Consider the following 17,577-nt stretch of genomic DNA (forward strand, 5'->3'; position numbering starts at 1 on the left):
GGAGAGGAGAGGAGAGGAGAGGAGAGGAGAGGAAACTGGACTGAGTATAATAGCGAACACCTTTGATCTCAGCACTCAGGAAGCAGAGGCAGGCAGACCTCTGTGAGTTCCAGGATAGCCAGAGCTACACAGTGAGGCCCTATCTCAAAACAAACAACCCACCCTAAGATCACCATGCACCTCTAAAGAATAATCTTTCCCCATAAAATTAAATATTGAGAAAATATTTAAGACTAGACAGTATTCCACTTCCTGACCATGCTAGAACAGCACTATGCAAAGAGCATCTATCTGTAAACTTTATTACCAGACTATATCAAGGCAATAAAGAGATTGAAGATGAGCATTCAGACTTTTATGGCAGTCTGATTAGAATCCTCGGCTGGACAGAGCAAAAGCAGATAAGGGTTGCTGGGTTTGTGACGCACTGCAGTGAGAATAAAGATGTGCAGTATCTACTGACTGTAGCCTAGCAATACACAAAACCCAGAAATAACTTATTTTATGGAAGTAAAAAAACAAAAATAAAACACTTAAATTCTTTAAGTAACTTTGAAAGACAGGATTTGTGTGACTATTAATGAAAAGTTGGTGATCTTCTGAAGATACAGCAAAACTTACACAAAAAACTAAGGAAGAATGTGGGACCTGGTTTCTCAGCTGTGAAGTGGCCTCTTCTCCCTGGCCTTACTAGAAACGCATGCTAAAACTTACTGTAAGATACTTCACCAAAGGGTAAATAATTCAAATGGAACAATAGGAATTACAGCTTGCTTAAACTTGCTTTACATCTTTACATACTTCAACTCCCTTTTGAAATTATTTCACAGGCCATAAATTCACCATCTTAAGTACATGATTCTGTTTGGTCTATGCATAAACCTTCTACAGCCATCACCAACTCAAAAATCTTTTCATCACCCCAAGACACCAGCTGTCACTGGGCGTGGTGGTACATACCTTTAATCCCAGCACTCAGGAAGCAAGACAGATCTCTTGAGTTTGAGGCCAGCCTAGTCTACAGTGAGTTCCAGGCCAACCTGGGTATGATAAGACCTTGTCTCAAACAAACAAAAACCAAAACAGATCCTCACTGACAGTTATACCTTGGATCTCCTCCCCCAACACCTGGCAGTGAGAAATAGACTTTCTGCTATTGTTTCTGCCTATATAAGGGATCTTGGCAAATGATATTCTACTGTTTGCAGATGTATTTTGTTCATTCATCTACTGAGGGACAGTTGTGTTGTTTCTTCCTTCTGGTTATTATACATAACACTGCTTGCTATGACATATGTGTGCGAGCTGTTGTGGAAATGTTTTCGTTTCCTAAGTATATACTAGAAGGGCAAAGAGAGCCTTCATTCTTCTCCTTGTTGTTAAACCACCACCTACTGAGTGTTTAGCCTCTATACAAAATGCTCTTCCCCCAGACAGTCTGTAGCTTGCACTGTCCTCTCCTTCAAATCTATGCTCACCATCCCGTTTACAGTGAGATCTACCCTACCCAGTCAGCACCCTCCTCTGTCTGCACTTCTATTCTTGTAAGTCCTTGTTTTCCTCACAGCATTCTTCACAGTCTAAAGCTCAGTTATCTATCTAGTCCTAATAGCTCACAAATGCGTCCCTGGAGTTCACAGGAGAGACTGACATAAAACAACTGCACTGGACAAGTATCTGCATGAATGAACGTAATGTGGCAATCCTGTGGGCAGTTCTAATGACCACTTAAAGCCTGATGCTCTAAGAGGGGCAGTCCAAACAAGAATCTTCCAAATCTTTGAGAAAAGTACCATTAATTCATGCTCTAAGGAACAGAAGAACACCACCAATTTTTGAGTTTTTATTAATTATCAGAAAGAAGAAATTTATCTTACAGTTAACTTGCATTTTCTTATTGGTGAGCATCAAGAAAATGCAGTCTGGACAGCTCATGTGACCCTTTGCTTTGAGGTGGTCTGATACTATGAGTGGGTGTGACCCTTTGCTTGAGTTGGTATGACTTTTGTTTGAATGGGTATGACACTTTACTTATTTCTGTATTTTGCATTTGATGTAACTTGAAGAGCCAACCAAAATTTATTAAACCCATCAACATCCCGTCCTTCTGAATCATTTGCAGAAGTTATGCTGAAAAGAAACTGAGATATTACCAAAGACTTTAAAAAAACAACAACAAAATACCTGAACTACACATATGGTATAGATAGTTTCCCCTCATATATACAAAGGGGCGGGGGCTGGAATGATAAAATGGACAGAAAGGTGAATGGCTGACACTGAAGAATGGGATTTGAATTCTTGGTCCACACTGAAGACCTAATCTATACCAAAGCTCTATTTCGGACAAACTAAAAAGGAAAAAAAAAATATCTTGAAGAGAACCTAGCAGATACCATTAAGGACTATAAAGTAAAAACCAGAGAAATATTATAAAGGCCTGAGATCTGAGAAGGGAAATAATGTTACCTGAGAAATATTATAAAGGCCTGATTGCAGGCACATGCTAGGCATCTCAGCACTTGCATGGTTGAAGCTAGAAGATAACGAGAGACCAGCCTGAGCTACATAGAATTAAGAAAAAGATATGAGCCCTAATAAATCCACAAGGGAACCAAGGCAAAATAATTCTGCAATTAATGACAATAGAGATTTATGAATTCTTAAAGAAAGCATATGAAGAATGAATCCATGAATGTCACTGATTCAGAACAGGCTGGTGCCTACCATTCACAGAAGAATGAGTTTCAGGAAAGATGAAAACACACTGAGAAGATTTTGAGGCGAAGACAGACAGAAGGTCTAATATATACTATAAAAGCAAAACCAAAGGCTACCAGGATTGCTTATTAAAGGAAAACTACATTCCCGATGAGGATTAGCCTGGTGGCAGAAAAGAAACAGAACTACAGAATTACTCAAATCTTACATATCAAGATTCCTATAGGTAGGACTGAAAAGATGGTTCCGAGGTTTAGAAGAGGACCTCGGTTCAATTCCTAGCACCCACACTTGGCTCACGACCATCTTTCACTCCAGCTCCAGGGGTTCCAATGACCTCTTTTGACCTCCACAGGCACCGGGAACTGCTCCTTGGCATGAAAGCCTTTTCCTTTAGTTGTGGTATACTCACATAAGTATGTCTTCATAATGGGGCGCAGAGGGGCAGAAGACAGGGCTCCAAGTAGTCAAGTAACCTTACAAATGAGGTAATTCAGAGCTGTTATTAATATCTGCACAGTCTCAAAATAGAAATCATAATACTTCCATTGAAGGATACTTGAAGGCTGAAAGACTGTGATTCTATTCTAACTGTATGGCATGTCCTTAAATTGACCACACAGCAACTCTTACCAAGTATTCGGTTGCTAGTGACTGGGCTAGGCATCTACCACACATTTATCAAATTCTCTTGCCCTGATGGTTCCCATTTTGTTGACAAGAAAACTGAGTTAGAGAAGTTCAATTACATGCTAAGGTTACACAGCTAATTAAATGGTTGGGTCAGGCTCTGGTACAACCTGCTTAAACTCTTCACTCTATACACTTGATGCAAGTTTTCCTATATTCCCTCAACCTCAGGAAATCCATTTTGGCCATGTAATTACTCATGTATCATTTGACAGCATGTCCCTGAGCTAACCAAAACTGATTTCAATTGTTATCTTTATCTGGAAAGGATCAAACACCTGTAGGAAGTGGCTTTTGAAACTGCAAATTCAAACAAACGAATGACCACAGTAAATGCAGGCAGACTCCAAAGCGGCACTATCCCACCACCCGTGAGTACAGCACAGAGCACTTCCTCCTACAGCTTGCTGCCCTCTTGACTTTTTCCATAGTGTTCCAAACAAACACGTGACAACAATCTATCCATGCATGACTTCAGGTACTGTTTGAGGAGATTTCACAAAAAGGGTATTTTAACTAACTCTGAGCACTTTAGAAATAATTAGGCTATGGTCTACAGAGGGAGTTCCAGGACAGGCTCCAAAGCTACAGAGAAACCCTGTCTTGAAAAACTCAAATAAATAAATAAATAGCCAGGCTAAATGAGGTCTGAGGTTGGGACCCATTGCTCAGCAGGGTGACATTAACCTTCCTAAATTTTCAAGTTTATTTATACTCTCAGGAAAATCTCTGGTAATTTTTTTAACACACTTTATCCAATGAGTAGTACGTGGCCTGAAAACTGAATTAACTGTTTCAGACTACTATCATACTTCTAAACAAACTCACAAAATGTAGTAGCAATTCACACAAAGCAGAAAACACAAGAAATACAGCTAGATATGGTGACGAATGAGTATAATACCAGCACTTAGGAAGTTGAGGCAGGAGTATCACCATAATGAGGCTAGCTTGGGCTAGTTCCGAGCCAAGCTTTAGGAAGAGAGGCGAAGAGGGTGTGTTGACAGTGTACCATCCAGGGAAGAACTAGAAAAACTTCAAACGAACCACAGAAAAGTGTGGCAGCAAGTCGGGGATGCTTGGAGCAGTGGTCAGGTGATATACCTTGGCAGCTGTAGCACAGATCCCAGAACTACTGGTCCATGTACTACATCAGCATACATCTACCACCAAGGTAAGAACGGTAAATTTAAAGAAATACTACTTACTGCCAAAGGCAAATATAGGTACCACTCACTGGATGAATGACCTTGAACAAATTTCTTAGTTTCTCTGAGTTACAGTCACCTATAAAATAGGGATGAATATCTGTTCAAAGAGTGGTATGGACTAAAGGAGACAACTTAGTTAAGTAATTAACTCAGAACAAAGACTCAGGAATGAATATTAACTAGCAACTATCATTCTTTAAATATACCACTCCAGATACACAAATTCTTTTGTTCATTGTTTGATTCTCAAGACAGGGTTTTCTCTGTATAACAGCTCTGGCTATCCTGGAACTCTCTCTCTGTAGACCAGGATGGCCTCAACTCACAGAGATCCTCCAGCTGGGTCTCTGTGATCCCTCCCAAGTGCTGGGAATAAAGGCAAGTGCCACCACTGCCCACAATCTCCCGTGCATTTCCATTCCCCTTTTATTTCCAAGTATGCATTAGGGCATGGAGGGGGGGATGATATCACATGATCCCCCTATATCTTTTGGTGGTGATATTTTGTTTTGCTATAACAAATAAAGCTTGTCTGGAGATCAGAGTGTAGAGCTAGCACTAGTTAACCACAGAGGCCAGGCAGTGGTGACCATGCCTTTAATCCCAGCACCTGGGAGGAGGAAACATGAAATGATATGGCTAGGCCCAAGGAGGAAGTGATAAGGCAGGGTGGAAAAGGAGCTTGGTCCCTTTCTGACTGAGAAGTTGGCGAGGTATGGGGTGGCTCTGGCTTGTTCCCTTGTCTGATCTTCAGCATTTACCCCAATATCCAACTCCAGGTTTTTATTATTAAGACCAACTAGAATTGGCACTACATCTTCTATTAATATCAACCTTCTATAATTCAATGTAGAGCAACTCAACCTACCTGCCTGTGTCAGTTACCTTAGTTAACCATGGTCTGAAAATGCTAAGTAGAAACTTTCAGGAACAATTTAGTTTTATACTGCATACTGTCTCAGTCATGTGATGAGATCTAACTCCCTCTGCTCCACTGTGCATGCTTCTGAGGACATTAGTCACCTGGTAGCCTCTTATAATCAGACTGCTTGTCACAGCATGGCACTGTGTTGTTAGCGTGCGCTTATTTTACTTCACAACGGACCCAACACCAAGGAGTAGAGATGCTGGCAACGTGGACATACATGTGAGTTCCCTCCAGTGAAAGGGTAATGTTCTCAATAAGGAAAGGAAGTGTGCACATTAAGGATGCTAATGTCTATGATGAAAAGAATATTTCCTCCCATGGACTGTGAAGGAAAAATCATGAGTTTTGCAGTCATATCAATTTCAAAAGCCGCGGCCACACTGATACGTGATTAGTTGAGGTGAAAAAGGTAGTGTGTGTGTGTGTGTGTGTGTGTGTGTGTGTAAAACACAGCAAACAGAGTTCAGCACTACCAGCTGGTTTACAATTCACTGGGAATCTGGGAACGTATTTCCAATAGATGAAGGATTTACTGTGTATCGCCTAGAATTTCTAACTTCAAAAGAACCGGGTTCTGTTGACTTCATCAGCACTCACAATTTTTCTTAACCACTTGTGAACTTTTGAGAAAAAAGAAAGAGAGAGAGAGAGAGAGAGAGAGAGAGAGAGAAAGAAAATTCATGAATAAACTTAATGTCCCATCATTATCTCTTCTCTATTTTTAATAAGCTCTAAGGAGTTTAAATATAATTGTTAATGGACAAAAACACTTAAGCAGCCATTATTCTTTATTATTCATGAAGAAAACTGCAGACCTCCGGGTACAGAGAAGCATCAAGCAGGTAGTCAGTAAGAGTCTCTTTTCACAGGCACAGCTTAAAAAGATGATAAATGGTAGAATGGGATTCTGTCCTGCCAGCCTTCGCCCACTAGGTGGGCCACTTGCTAAAACTATCAATGAAGGCCGGGCAGTGGTGACTTATGCTTTTAATCTCAGCACTCAGGAGGCAGAGGCAGGAGGATCTCTGTGAGTTCGAGACCAGCCTGGTCTACAAGAGCTAGTTCCGGACAGGCTCCAAAACCACAGAGAAACCCTGTCTCGAAAACCAAAAAAAAAAAAAAACAAAAAACTACTAGCCTAGTACTGTTTCAAACAAAGGGTTAAAAAATGGCTAGCAGAATATTAATTTTTACCCAGATTATAAAGCTACACCTAAACTGTTTTGGATAAAATGTGCTGTGTCTGGATAAACCTGTCACCTGAACTTTAACCCTGTTTTCTTTCTGTTTTTAGTCAGGGTGCTGCCTTCAAACTCTTACAACCAGGTGATCCTCCAGCCTCAGTAGGCCACAATAACTGGGACATAAAGTACTGTACCCAGGTCATTTTTTAAAAAAAACTTTCTTTTTAATGTATGACTAAGTTTAAGTATTTTCTTTGGAAAGAACAAATAAATACTGTGTGTGTAATACCCTACAATAACCTTAAAATAGCAAGAAACAGATCACTATGGTTTCAGCACACCCCATTTAATGCCCCTTAACTTGAAGAGCTTGACCCCTAGAGAAAAATGCTGTCACAAAACACAGAAGCAAACAGTAACATCTATGTTTGAATGACGATCATATACCCCAATAACTGTCCAGAAGTTACAGTGCGCTATTGTATTATTTGCCACGCCAGTATTAATAATCTCAGTTCTGCTTCATTCTTTCTTAAAATGTCAAAACATTAAGAAATTTCTTCATGAAGTGGGGTGGTAATTAAAAGGCAACTCCTAAATCTGAAGGTACTCTTAGTATGGTCTCAATGGAGAAGGACTGGGCTCATGTACCACAGCAGCTAACTGTGTGCCCCGGTGTGCAGACCAAAGCCAAGCCAATCTCCAGAGTTGTTCATCAGGACCTTCTTTTTGTTTGTTTGTAGACAAGGTCTGTCAGTGGCCTGGAACCTACAGCTTACTCTAAAGTGGTCTGTGAGTGAGCCCAGGGGATCCACTGGTCCCACCTTCCCAGTACTGAGATTACAGATGCTACCATGCCTGGCTTTTTGAAATGGGTTCTGGGTATTGAACTTGGGATCTTATGCTGTGCTGAGATACCTTCCAACTTCATCACAACAGTTAATTTTATTGTCCTTCCTACTTCAATATAAATCAAATGCTGAGCTGAGAGAGATCTATTTTAATTATGCATATGTTGATTCCAACGGAGGCATCTTCCTATTTTAATCATACATATGTTGATTCCATCTGAGAGAACAGTTTTCATTTCTAGATAGATTTATCTATTATTTAAAATTTTAAATTTTTCATAGAAAATATATTGTGACTTTGCCCTTTCCAAAACTGAAAAATATTTAATCTATTCCGTCTGAAAGAATATTCATCTTTTCAGAAATGTGCTCAATTTTTTTAAAATTCTGTGCTGCTGATCATTTATATATTCTAATTCCTACATATTTTTCAGACTTTCTATTCCTCATTTCTATTTCATTGTATCTCAAAGCAGAATCTTGCTTGCTTTTGCAAGAACAACACACTCTGGATGATCAAGCTCTTCTTCAGCTCAGGTAGCAGAAACTTCAAAGTTAAGCTCTACCATGGTAAGGAGGCCCTAGTCAGCAACGGAGATCTTTGATGGCTATGTTTTAACCGGCTTTCCCTTTAACCCTGCAGCAAACATAGTCTGAGTTATGTTTTATAGCCAACACCCCATACCTAAGAAATAATATTAAAATATAGGCAGTTTATGTGGCAAAAATTTCTCTTTCACCCAATACTAACTACCAGGAACAGCTTCTACCTTCCCACAGGGTTATAATCCACAGAATTACCTTTAAAGAAGAATATTCTAGTTTTAAAAATTAAGCAAATGACTTAAAGGTTCGGGGGAAATGTAGCTAATCTGCTCTAAGATTTGATAAATACTCAAAATACATTCTGAATTGTGACTACAACTTGAGGGTAAGGGGAATCTACAGGAAAAATACCAAAGGAACACAAATCAGAAACGCCTTTACTTTCAGTAAAGTTGGTCTAGAATTTTGGATCTATGAAAGAAATCCTGGTCCATGCAAACCTTAGTTGTTCTTTAAGTTCAATAACTATGGTTAAAGGCAGAGCACGAGAGTAATTACTACAGCTGCTTTAGGAGTTTTGTTTCCTATCTGTTAGTCAAATACAAACCAGTGCTCAGGATGTGGGCGAAATACATGAGCTGCTCAGGTGGTGTGGTCTACCAAAGGAAACATGGCAAAACCCATTGCTTTTGACCCTGTTTTAGAAATCATATTTCTTCATAAGTAGTCCAAAGGTTCAGTATGTGGGTTGTTGAATAAAGTTAAGAGCACACGGATATAACTGTGCATAAGTATGCCAAACTGGATGCACCTTTTCATAAGTAATTGTGTCTTAAGTCACTGAAAATGACAATAACCATGCCCTGGCTTCAGCTAGTTGCTAAAAGGATATTCCCTAAATCAGTGACTCTCTGGGGAGTTCCCATGACTATGAATCAGTGTCTGTAACAAGAGGGGGATTATGGACTGGCATGCACTTTGCAAAAGTACACTGCTCCAGAAGGAAAACATGTTTAAAATACTGAATTAAATTTTGAACTAGGGGCTGGAGAAATGGCTCAGTGGTTAAGAGCATGAACTGATTGTCCAGAAGACCTTACTGAGTTCAGCTTCACACACCCACATCAAGGGACTCACAACAGCCTAAAACCCCAAATGCAGGGCATCTAACGCTCTCTCTGGCCTCCAGGGACACTTCCAGTTAAGGACACAGAAACAGACACAGACACAAACAGACCAGAAAACCTGTCCTCAATGTCCAAGTGCTCATTTGCATGGAGAAAAACCTATTTATAATGAACTAGCCCCACAATTTAATTCAATCTCAATGTAAAACACAAAAGATATTCTATTGGGCTTAATGTACACCAATTTCCAGCACAACAGCTACTATAAATTGAGAGACTATATTTACCTTGTTCAGTTCAGAAAACAAAGCTAACAGCAATTCCACTTGCAGTATTTGAGTCACAAAGATGACAAACGTGTACCCATCCATGTTTCTGTCACAAACTGATTCTATGCAAAGGTGCACATCTCTGACAATTTCATTGTTTACTGTGGTGTGTGTGGTCATCCTTATTTGTATATTGAAATGCATATGGTCAGTTCTGCTACAATGCCATTTTGATAATGTATTAATTTATCCCAACATGGCTGGTACACTGGGCTGGGGCTACAGTTCAGGGACATGGTATCTGCCTAGAATATACTCAACACGCGGAGGAGTATGATTCCAATTTCACATCTGCTGCTTTCAAAAGCCACCGGGAAATATAAGATGAATGCAGAAAACATTTCAGCTCAGCAGAGCCACCGAGAAATTCTCAAAGCATGCACATGCACACCACAGATCAATGAACGACATATGAACACCATACAACTTCATTTCCTCCTTTCAAAACTTACAGTAACTCAATACCCCTCGCAATGCTCACTTCCATAGGCAGATAACCAAGTGCCAGACACATGCCAACAGTGCTACTTAAAGCTTCCCGTTTTTGTGATCCTAACCTATGTTTCAGATAAATCCTGTTTTTATTCAATTTTACATAACAAAGTGATTTTTAGAAAAGCACACGGCCTTGTTATAGCAGAACTGACTATATTTTATCATAAATGCTTTTCAACTTTATATGCTACCAGACAGGTGTGGTTATTTTCTTAAATGTACAGCACATTTTTATCATTTGTTGGCCAAATCTGTATCTTTTCTTTTATGGGTATTTTTTGGTATACTATCTAAAAACTAACATTCCAACAAATGTCTTCCTGTCTTCTAGAACTTTTCTAGGTTTATGTTGTACAATTAGGACTATGTTCTTGTAAATTTTGCCTGTAATAATAAATTAATACAATATGCCATAAAGCCAATTCTGTCTATTAATGTAGTTGATGGAGCTATCTTTTGGTTTCACGGAATATCTTTCTCCATCCTTTTATTTTTAACCTATCTTTCACAGAGGGAATCTTGCAGACTATACACCTATTGTGGTGCGTGCGTGTATACACATGTATACTTGCACATAGCAAATATATACAGTCTATATATGTATATGCAAGCATGTTTATATATATGTGTGTTTTATATTATATATATTTAAAATACACACTAGAACTCTAATAGAACTTTGACCATTCTACCTTGAAAGAAAATATTTCAGAGCATTTTCTATATCTCCTCATCCTTTGTATTATTGTCTAACCTAATTTTATATGATACAAGTAAAATACACTCCTAATTTCCCTTACAAAATCTTACAGAACTTAAAAACTAATTTCTCTCTCTCTCTCTCTCTCTCTCTCTCTCTCTCTCTGTAGACTTAAGTTTTACTTATTAATGTGGAAAAAAACCCTGTTGCTATTTCCAGACTCTCTGGGAGTTGGGGAGGGTGTTGAGACAGGGTTTCTCTGTGAGCCTTGGCTGTCCTAGAATTTGCTCTGTAGACCAGGCTGGTCTTGAACTCACAGACAGACACCTGCCTCTGCCTCCTGAGCGTTCCACCACTGCCTGGCTATCCAAACTTTTTAACATTTATTGTTTCTAAATGTGTATGTGTGTGCCTATCTGCAAGCAGATGTAGTCCTTGCTGAGCCCAGAGGAGGGATCTGGATCCTCTGGAGCTGGAGTTACAGGCGGTTGTGAGTAATTTTGCATGAGTACTAGAAAACAAACTCAGGTCTCCAAATAGAGCAACAAGTTCTATTATCCACTGAGCCATCTCTCCAGCCCCTATTTGCAAATCTTTGGATGTATTTTCAATGTTTTAGTGACATAGAACAGATATTTTGTGCTGCCATGCTTGGAGTTTGCTGTTTTTCTCAGCAGTATCAAATAGGGAAGCCCAAAGGCATTCCCCATCTCTTTACTATGTTTTTCATTTCCAGGACTTCTGTTCAAGTCCTTCACTTCCTGTGGTTTGAAATTACTCAGATCATCCAGCATCTGACCATGTTTTCTGCCTCAACCATTTACGGTCACTTGAAACTCCCTGCTGGATAGCACTATCTACCTACATCAATCTGAGTGTAGCTATAACAATTGCTCTCTTAGGAATTTCTTCCTCCCCGCCCCCTCCTTAGCTTTTCATACGCTTCTTGTTTCACTGGAAGCTGGACACATAAGAGTGGTGGAAACTAAGGTGGATAATTTTGTTATCAGAAATGAGTATCCCTCTTCTTTGCCAGGCTGTGAGTGCAAAGGGTACATTAACCTAGTTAGGAGTTGAGCTGGCTTTAAGCCCTTGTGACAGTTAACTTCAGGGCACCACAGACTTCATTCTTTTGCAGAATAATGTGTGTCTGTGGTAGGAGGTGATTTACCAGAGAAATCGGTCTGACCTTTGTGTTGTGCTTCATGTAATCTTGTGCTTTTCCCTGCAGTACTCTGTGATCAGGGTGACAGATTCAGACCGCTTAGTGGCAGGAGATGGAGATGTAGTCTCTGTCCTGATTAAGTATCAGTCTGAATCCTATATTACATCACAGGGTCAGGAATACGGCCTTCTTGAGTCTCCTGACTAACCCTCCCCTAGATATTCTTACTTTCTCCATATTCGCCTAAGTGCACGCTCTCTATCTCTCTGTCTCTGGTGTGTGTTTGTAATATCGTCCCCACACATATATTAAACCTTGTTGTTTCAAAGAGAGAACAATTTGGAGCAATTTCTTGACCTTTTCAAAGCTCTGCTGCTGTTCCCCTCCACTGGGTCTGAATAACAGACTCCAGTTTTCTCGGAGTGCACTCAGTGGATTTTGTGTATAATAAACAGCTTCTAGGTTGGCACATTCGCTTTCATCCATTTTTCAACCCTTCTGGCTGAACTCTTAACCACTGTCCGAAGGTCCTCCCCTAGCTTTCGCCCTCCCTCTCCAACCCCTCCTTAAAGTCTGAGCTAATGGTTCACTATCTCCTCAGTTCTCTAAGCAGTCTGAAGTAATCAACTTGAAGTTAGTTTTTTTCCATTGCTGTAAAGATGTAAGCAAAGCTTTTAGTAGCAGAATCAAAGCTAAATGATATAAATGATTCCAGGATAGCAAAAGGCACATTAACAATTATTTTATATAAAAAGGAAGGTTTTAATGAAGCTGATGAAGGTGAAAAACAATAAAAAGTACCTCAAAACAACTGCACACCATGAAGATGGCTCAGGAGGTAAAGAGGCCTTCTGACAAGTCTAACAACCTGAGTTCAATCTTCCTGTCTCATGATGAAGGAGCCAACCATCACAGCTAACTCTCTGAGCCTGAGTTCAATCCCCAGGCTCTACACAATGAAGAACAGAAGCACACATGCAAGTTGCCCTCTGACCTCTGCATGTGCATCATGGCACACAAACACACAAGTAAACAGAAACAATATTCTAAGCACAGAAAGAACGCCCTGGTATGCAGAAACTAAAAGAAAGCATAACCGACTAAGAACAGCACCTTAACTGCCCAACACTGGACATGGAGCAAAGCCTTAGCAGCAAATAAGACTGGGCTGCCAATTAGCTGTAAAACTTGTTTACACCTTGCTGGCTTTCAGTCCCTCAGAGAAGCAGGGGCGAAGCCCATGCAACAGAAACCTCACATTCACCTGTGTAAATACAACTGCCCGAAGAACAGGGCCAACTTAGGTATAAGACGCCTTTTATTTCAATTCCAATTTACTAGGAACCAGATTCCACTATGAACCTTCCTCTGAAGTGTAAGAGCAGATTATTACTGTCTACCTGGGCAACCATCATCTGTTTATCTGTAATAGAGATAAACTCTTGCAAATAAATCATGCAGTCCACCACTGTATAACGTTTTTTACCCATGGTATTCATACTTTAGTAAATATGAATAAAAGTATTTTTTACCTTAAGAACTTGATTTGTTTGAAACTAGGCTTGCTAGTATGTTTTAGACTATTACTGGCACATAAGAAAAAAAAGAAAAAATATGCATAGCTTCTCAAGGAAATACAAATGTATTGGCCCAGGAGCCTAGCTTTAAGGTCTTTTCATCCCTATTTCTTAACTCTGACTCCTCTTTTCCTCCTTAGTTGTACTTCCTGTTTTTAAACAAGTAAACGCGGTGTTTTCTCAACTAGGACTTCTGGTCCCTGGATGCTAAGCGATATTAACAGCCCAAGCCACCATTTGCGATACTCCGGCTTATACATTGTTTTACACTGTATTTGAAAATTAAAAGGGTTTTATGCTGGAAGCTAAACAAAGTTAAACAGTGAGGAACTAGAAACAAACAAACAAAAAACTAAACGGTGTAGAATAAAAGGGAAAAGCAGATCCGGGAAGTAAGGAATCAGTCCTTTGGGAGTTCCTCTATATGAAGGGGGCGACTTTTATTTACATCAGTCCTCCACCAAGTGATCAAGGAAACGGTTCCAAGACAAGAGCGGTCAATTTAGCATCTTACAACCCGGAGCTTTGTGGGAAAAAGCACGCAGGTGTAGTCTCAACAGCCACTTCACTGAGCGTCCACGCTCTGCTTCACCTTCCCCAAAGGCCGCCTTCAGAGGTGAAACCACAGCAACAGTGAACAGGCCAGGTTACCTTGTACGAAGGAAAAGCCTTGGGGGAAAACTTGATGTTTCATAAAAGGCCTGGAGAAGAGAGGAGCAGTTGTTCCTCCTTTCCCATCAAATCGAAACAGAGCCGAGGGAAGAAAAAAGAAAAAAAGTAAAGCGAGTCTACGTGGGACCCCAGAGGAAGGAAAGAGGATCGCTGACCCAAGGAAACCGGAGGCGCCGGCATCCAGGAGGGAATCCCGAGGGCGGAGCCCGCAGGGGAAGGAGGTGTGGAGTCGGAGTCAGGGCGAGTTACCAAGAGAAGAAGGGAAGAAAGACAGTGATGGGAGAAGAGAAGACTACCAGGCAGAGAGAGGGGTGGGGCTGCCAGGGCAGTGTCCGGGGCAAATGTCACTCAGAGCCGGGGGAGGGAAGGGTCCGGGCGCAGGCACACCAGCGAGTGGAGGAGCAGCCGCTGGCTTTAGCAGCTCCGGGCCGCAGCAGCTTAACAGCGCCCGCCCAGGGGTCCCTGCCCGGAGCCCCGGATCACTACGAGTGGGAGCGGTACCGCAGAACCCTCGAGCCGGAGGAGGCTTTACCTTCGCCGGAGGCTGGAGGCGCTCCAGCCCGAGCTCCGCCCGCCGCCGGCTCCACGTCCCGAGCGGGATGAGGCGAGGCCGGCCCCGTCCCCTCTCGGTTTCCTTTTCCCCGCCGGGGCCTGTCGCCGCGGATTCCTGCGCCGCGGCCCCCACCCCTCCGCTCCTCCCTCCGCCTCTCAGAGGCTCGCTCTGGACGCCGCCATCTTCGCCCAGGCTTGCGAGCGCTGAACACCAAGGCGCCTGCGTGGCCTCCGCCCCTACGGTCACGAGACCCAGTCAGCTGACCTCAATGCTTCCGCCTTGCGCCCCGCCCCCGGGGCGGACACTGCCCCCACCTTCTGCGACCCAGTCGCCGCCTTCCGGGAAACGCCGCGTGCGTTCCGCCCGCCGTTCCGCCTCTCGGGAACTACGCGTGCGCAGAGCGTAAAGCTGGGCCCAGAGATCTCCAGGCCCCGGGGGTAGCGAGGAGCCACGCCCCTTGAAGCGGGCGTGGGCAGGTGAAGCCACGCCCCTCAGCTTGGGACCAGCGGGCGCCGGCTACTATAACTCCGAATGGAGACGTCCCTGCTGCGCGGTTCTAGACTTCAGTGTCCTGGCGCATCAATGAAGCCGTTGGAAGCCTCAGCTCTGGTTTAGCTACATCGGGAGCCTAAATGTTTTACTTGCTGTTGGCACTCACAGATCCATAGCTGAGCAGGGGGTTAATTCGGGTGGTCTGTGAGGTGATGGGGAAGCCTCAGAAGTCAAAGGCCTTTGCAGGTGGGATGCTGGACAGGTAACACTGCTGCCGTCCGTGTCCTCTGATCCCAGAGCCATGGCTCTTTGAGATGGGGACTACGCTCCATGTTCAGTACCTTGAGGTCTAGTCCCACGGTAGTAGACTTAGCGTTTGAGCTCAAGGAAGTTGACTCCAGAATTTCTGCTATCCAGCCGGGCACGCCTTTAATCCCAGCGCTAGGCAGGCAGAAGCAGACGAGTCTCTCTGAGTTCGAGGCCAGCCTGGGCTACAGAAGAAGTTTCAGAACAGCCAAAGATACACAGAGGAACCCTGTCTTGAAAAACAAAAAGCAAACAAAGAACTTCTGCTCTCCGGGTAGCAGCTCTCTGAAACTATAAAACGGGGGGACTCCAAAGATGGAGAATGTATCAGAACGTATCAGAATGAGACAAGGGTTCAGATGGCAATTGTGTTGGATCTATGAGCAAGGAAAGTCTGCTTTATTTCAGACCTGAGATGTGCAGACTGCCCTTTAAAAAGTAATTCGATGAAAATAAAATAAAAACTTAGAAGACAATTTGCATGGACACACAGATCTAGGTTTAAAGGCTTGTGGTGAGCTCAACATTCCTCTTGTGTAGCAATGCTGGAACTGGAATTTCTCAGGGACCGAGTCTGTGCTTGACTCATTTTATAGATGGTGGTCATGAGTTAAAATCATGTAAAAATCATTTTTACAGACTTTGCTCCTTGACTAATGGACACATTCTGTTACTGGAGACTACTGCAGTTTTCCTTAGAAAGGCTTTCCTGCAGTGTGGCAGTAAGATAAGATGCATAAGGAGCAAACAGGAACAGCTAGTTTGTAAAGACAGGGCCTGAAATCGAGTGGGAAGGGAGAAGAAAAAAGAAACAAGAAGACGAGTGTTAAGGGGCCTCTTGGCTTATCCATCATGGGGGAGAAAAGCTATGTGGTTTTTATACATTATGGAACCCTAGAGTAGTGCCAGAATTAGATGTGGGTTGTACCATTTCTATTTGGTAGAGGAAGCAGACCCAGAGAGTTAAAGTGGCCAGTTCTAGGTGAACTTCATCCTAAAGGTTGAGCCAAGATTTGGCCACAGAGAATGTACCGCCGAGGCCATCAAACGACTGAACCCTGACACTACTTCTCTGTTCAATATTTGGAAGCATTAAATGGATCCTTAGAGTGGAAATGAGCTTGGGTAACATGAACTGTCTTGCTCCTCTGTAGTGGAAAATTCCCTGCCTCTGAAGAGAGCTTGAAGCTGAGAAGCCGCAGATTGTTCCAACAAGCCTTCTCTTGCAGGAGTAGTTTGGGGGGTTGTTTGGTTGGTTTTGCTTTTGCTTTTTTCCCCTTTTCTTCATCTGTGTCAGAGCCTTTTAGTCTCTGCCAGTGCACCTGAGCAAGCCATCTTACCCTGCCCTTCCCTGCCTTTACACCTGTCTCTCACAGATGCAGCCCTTGGACAACTTTCTAATTTCTCTGAGTTGAGTTTACATAAATCTGTCACGATTTTCAAGATGCTAGCACTAGAGACAAGAATTGGGGCAAGGAGGAGGACTTGGCTCATCTTTCCTTAGACTTCTGTTAAATTACTTTGTTCCCACCCCCTAAACTTTTTGAAGAGGGTGTCAAATTCAAGGTAGACCTTCAAACTTTTCTTTCTGTATTTACCTTTTCTTTCTTCAAAGTCCAAGATTGCAAATACTTTTTCATAATGCACACCTATCAGATTTTCAGTCCAAATTGTGTGATATAATATTTCAAAGCTTTTTAAATATACACCTCACCACTTTCTAGACAGCAGTAATTTTATCTGTGTTCTAAGTTGACATTGAACACAGGAGAGGTTCAAGATCTTAAAAGTTCCACCTGGCAAGCCCTGTTTATTGAATTCTCTGCTGCTGTTAAAATGACCTTCCTAATTATATCAATGTCCAGACCCAAAATAATCGCTGAGAACTCTGTACCGTGCACAGTGTCTTTTTTTCCCCCATCACTTGCTTTGTTTCGTAGCCTTTAACCTTCAGTTCTCCTTTTCCATTGTTCTGTGGGTTTAGTTTATTAAATTTTTATTTGATGTATTTATTTTAGTGTATGTGAATT

At 42.0% G+C, this 17,577-nt stretch overlaps 1 protein-coding gene across 4 annotated transcripts in view; it reads right to left on the reverse strand.

Annotated features, from left to right (window-relative positions):
• Positions 1-14,946, reverse strand: part of Dnajc13 (DnaJ heat shock protein family (Hsp40) member C13) — a 119,148-nt gene extending 104,202 nt beyond the window's left edge. For 3 of the 4 annotated variants that reach the window (XR_003378863.1, XM_005368462.2, XM_026789931.1), the window contains exon 1: positions 14,729-14,946. The gene's annotated coding sequence lies outside the window, so the exon portion shown is untranslated. Of the gene's footprint in view, positions 1-6,083; positions 6,103-14,728 lie in introns of those variants that run through there. The other variant, XM_026789932.1, reaches the window with a different exon arrangement.
• Between the last annotated feature and the right edge of the window lie 2,631 nt (positions 14,947-17,577).

This window comes from Microtus ochrogaster, unplaced genomic scaffold (genome assembly GCF_000317375.1).
Source record: "Microtus ochrogaster isolate Prairie Vole_2 unplaced genomic scaffold, MicOch1.0 UNK33, whole genome shotgun sequence".
Lineage (NCBI taxonomy): Eukaryota > Metazoa > Chordata > Mammalia > Rodentia > Cricetidae > Microtus > Microtus ochrogaster.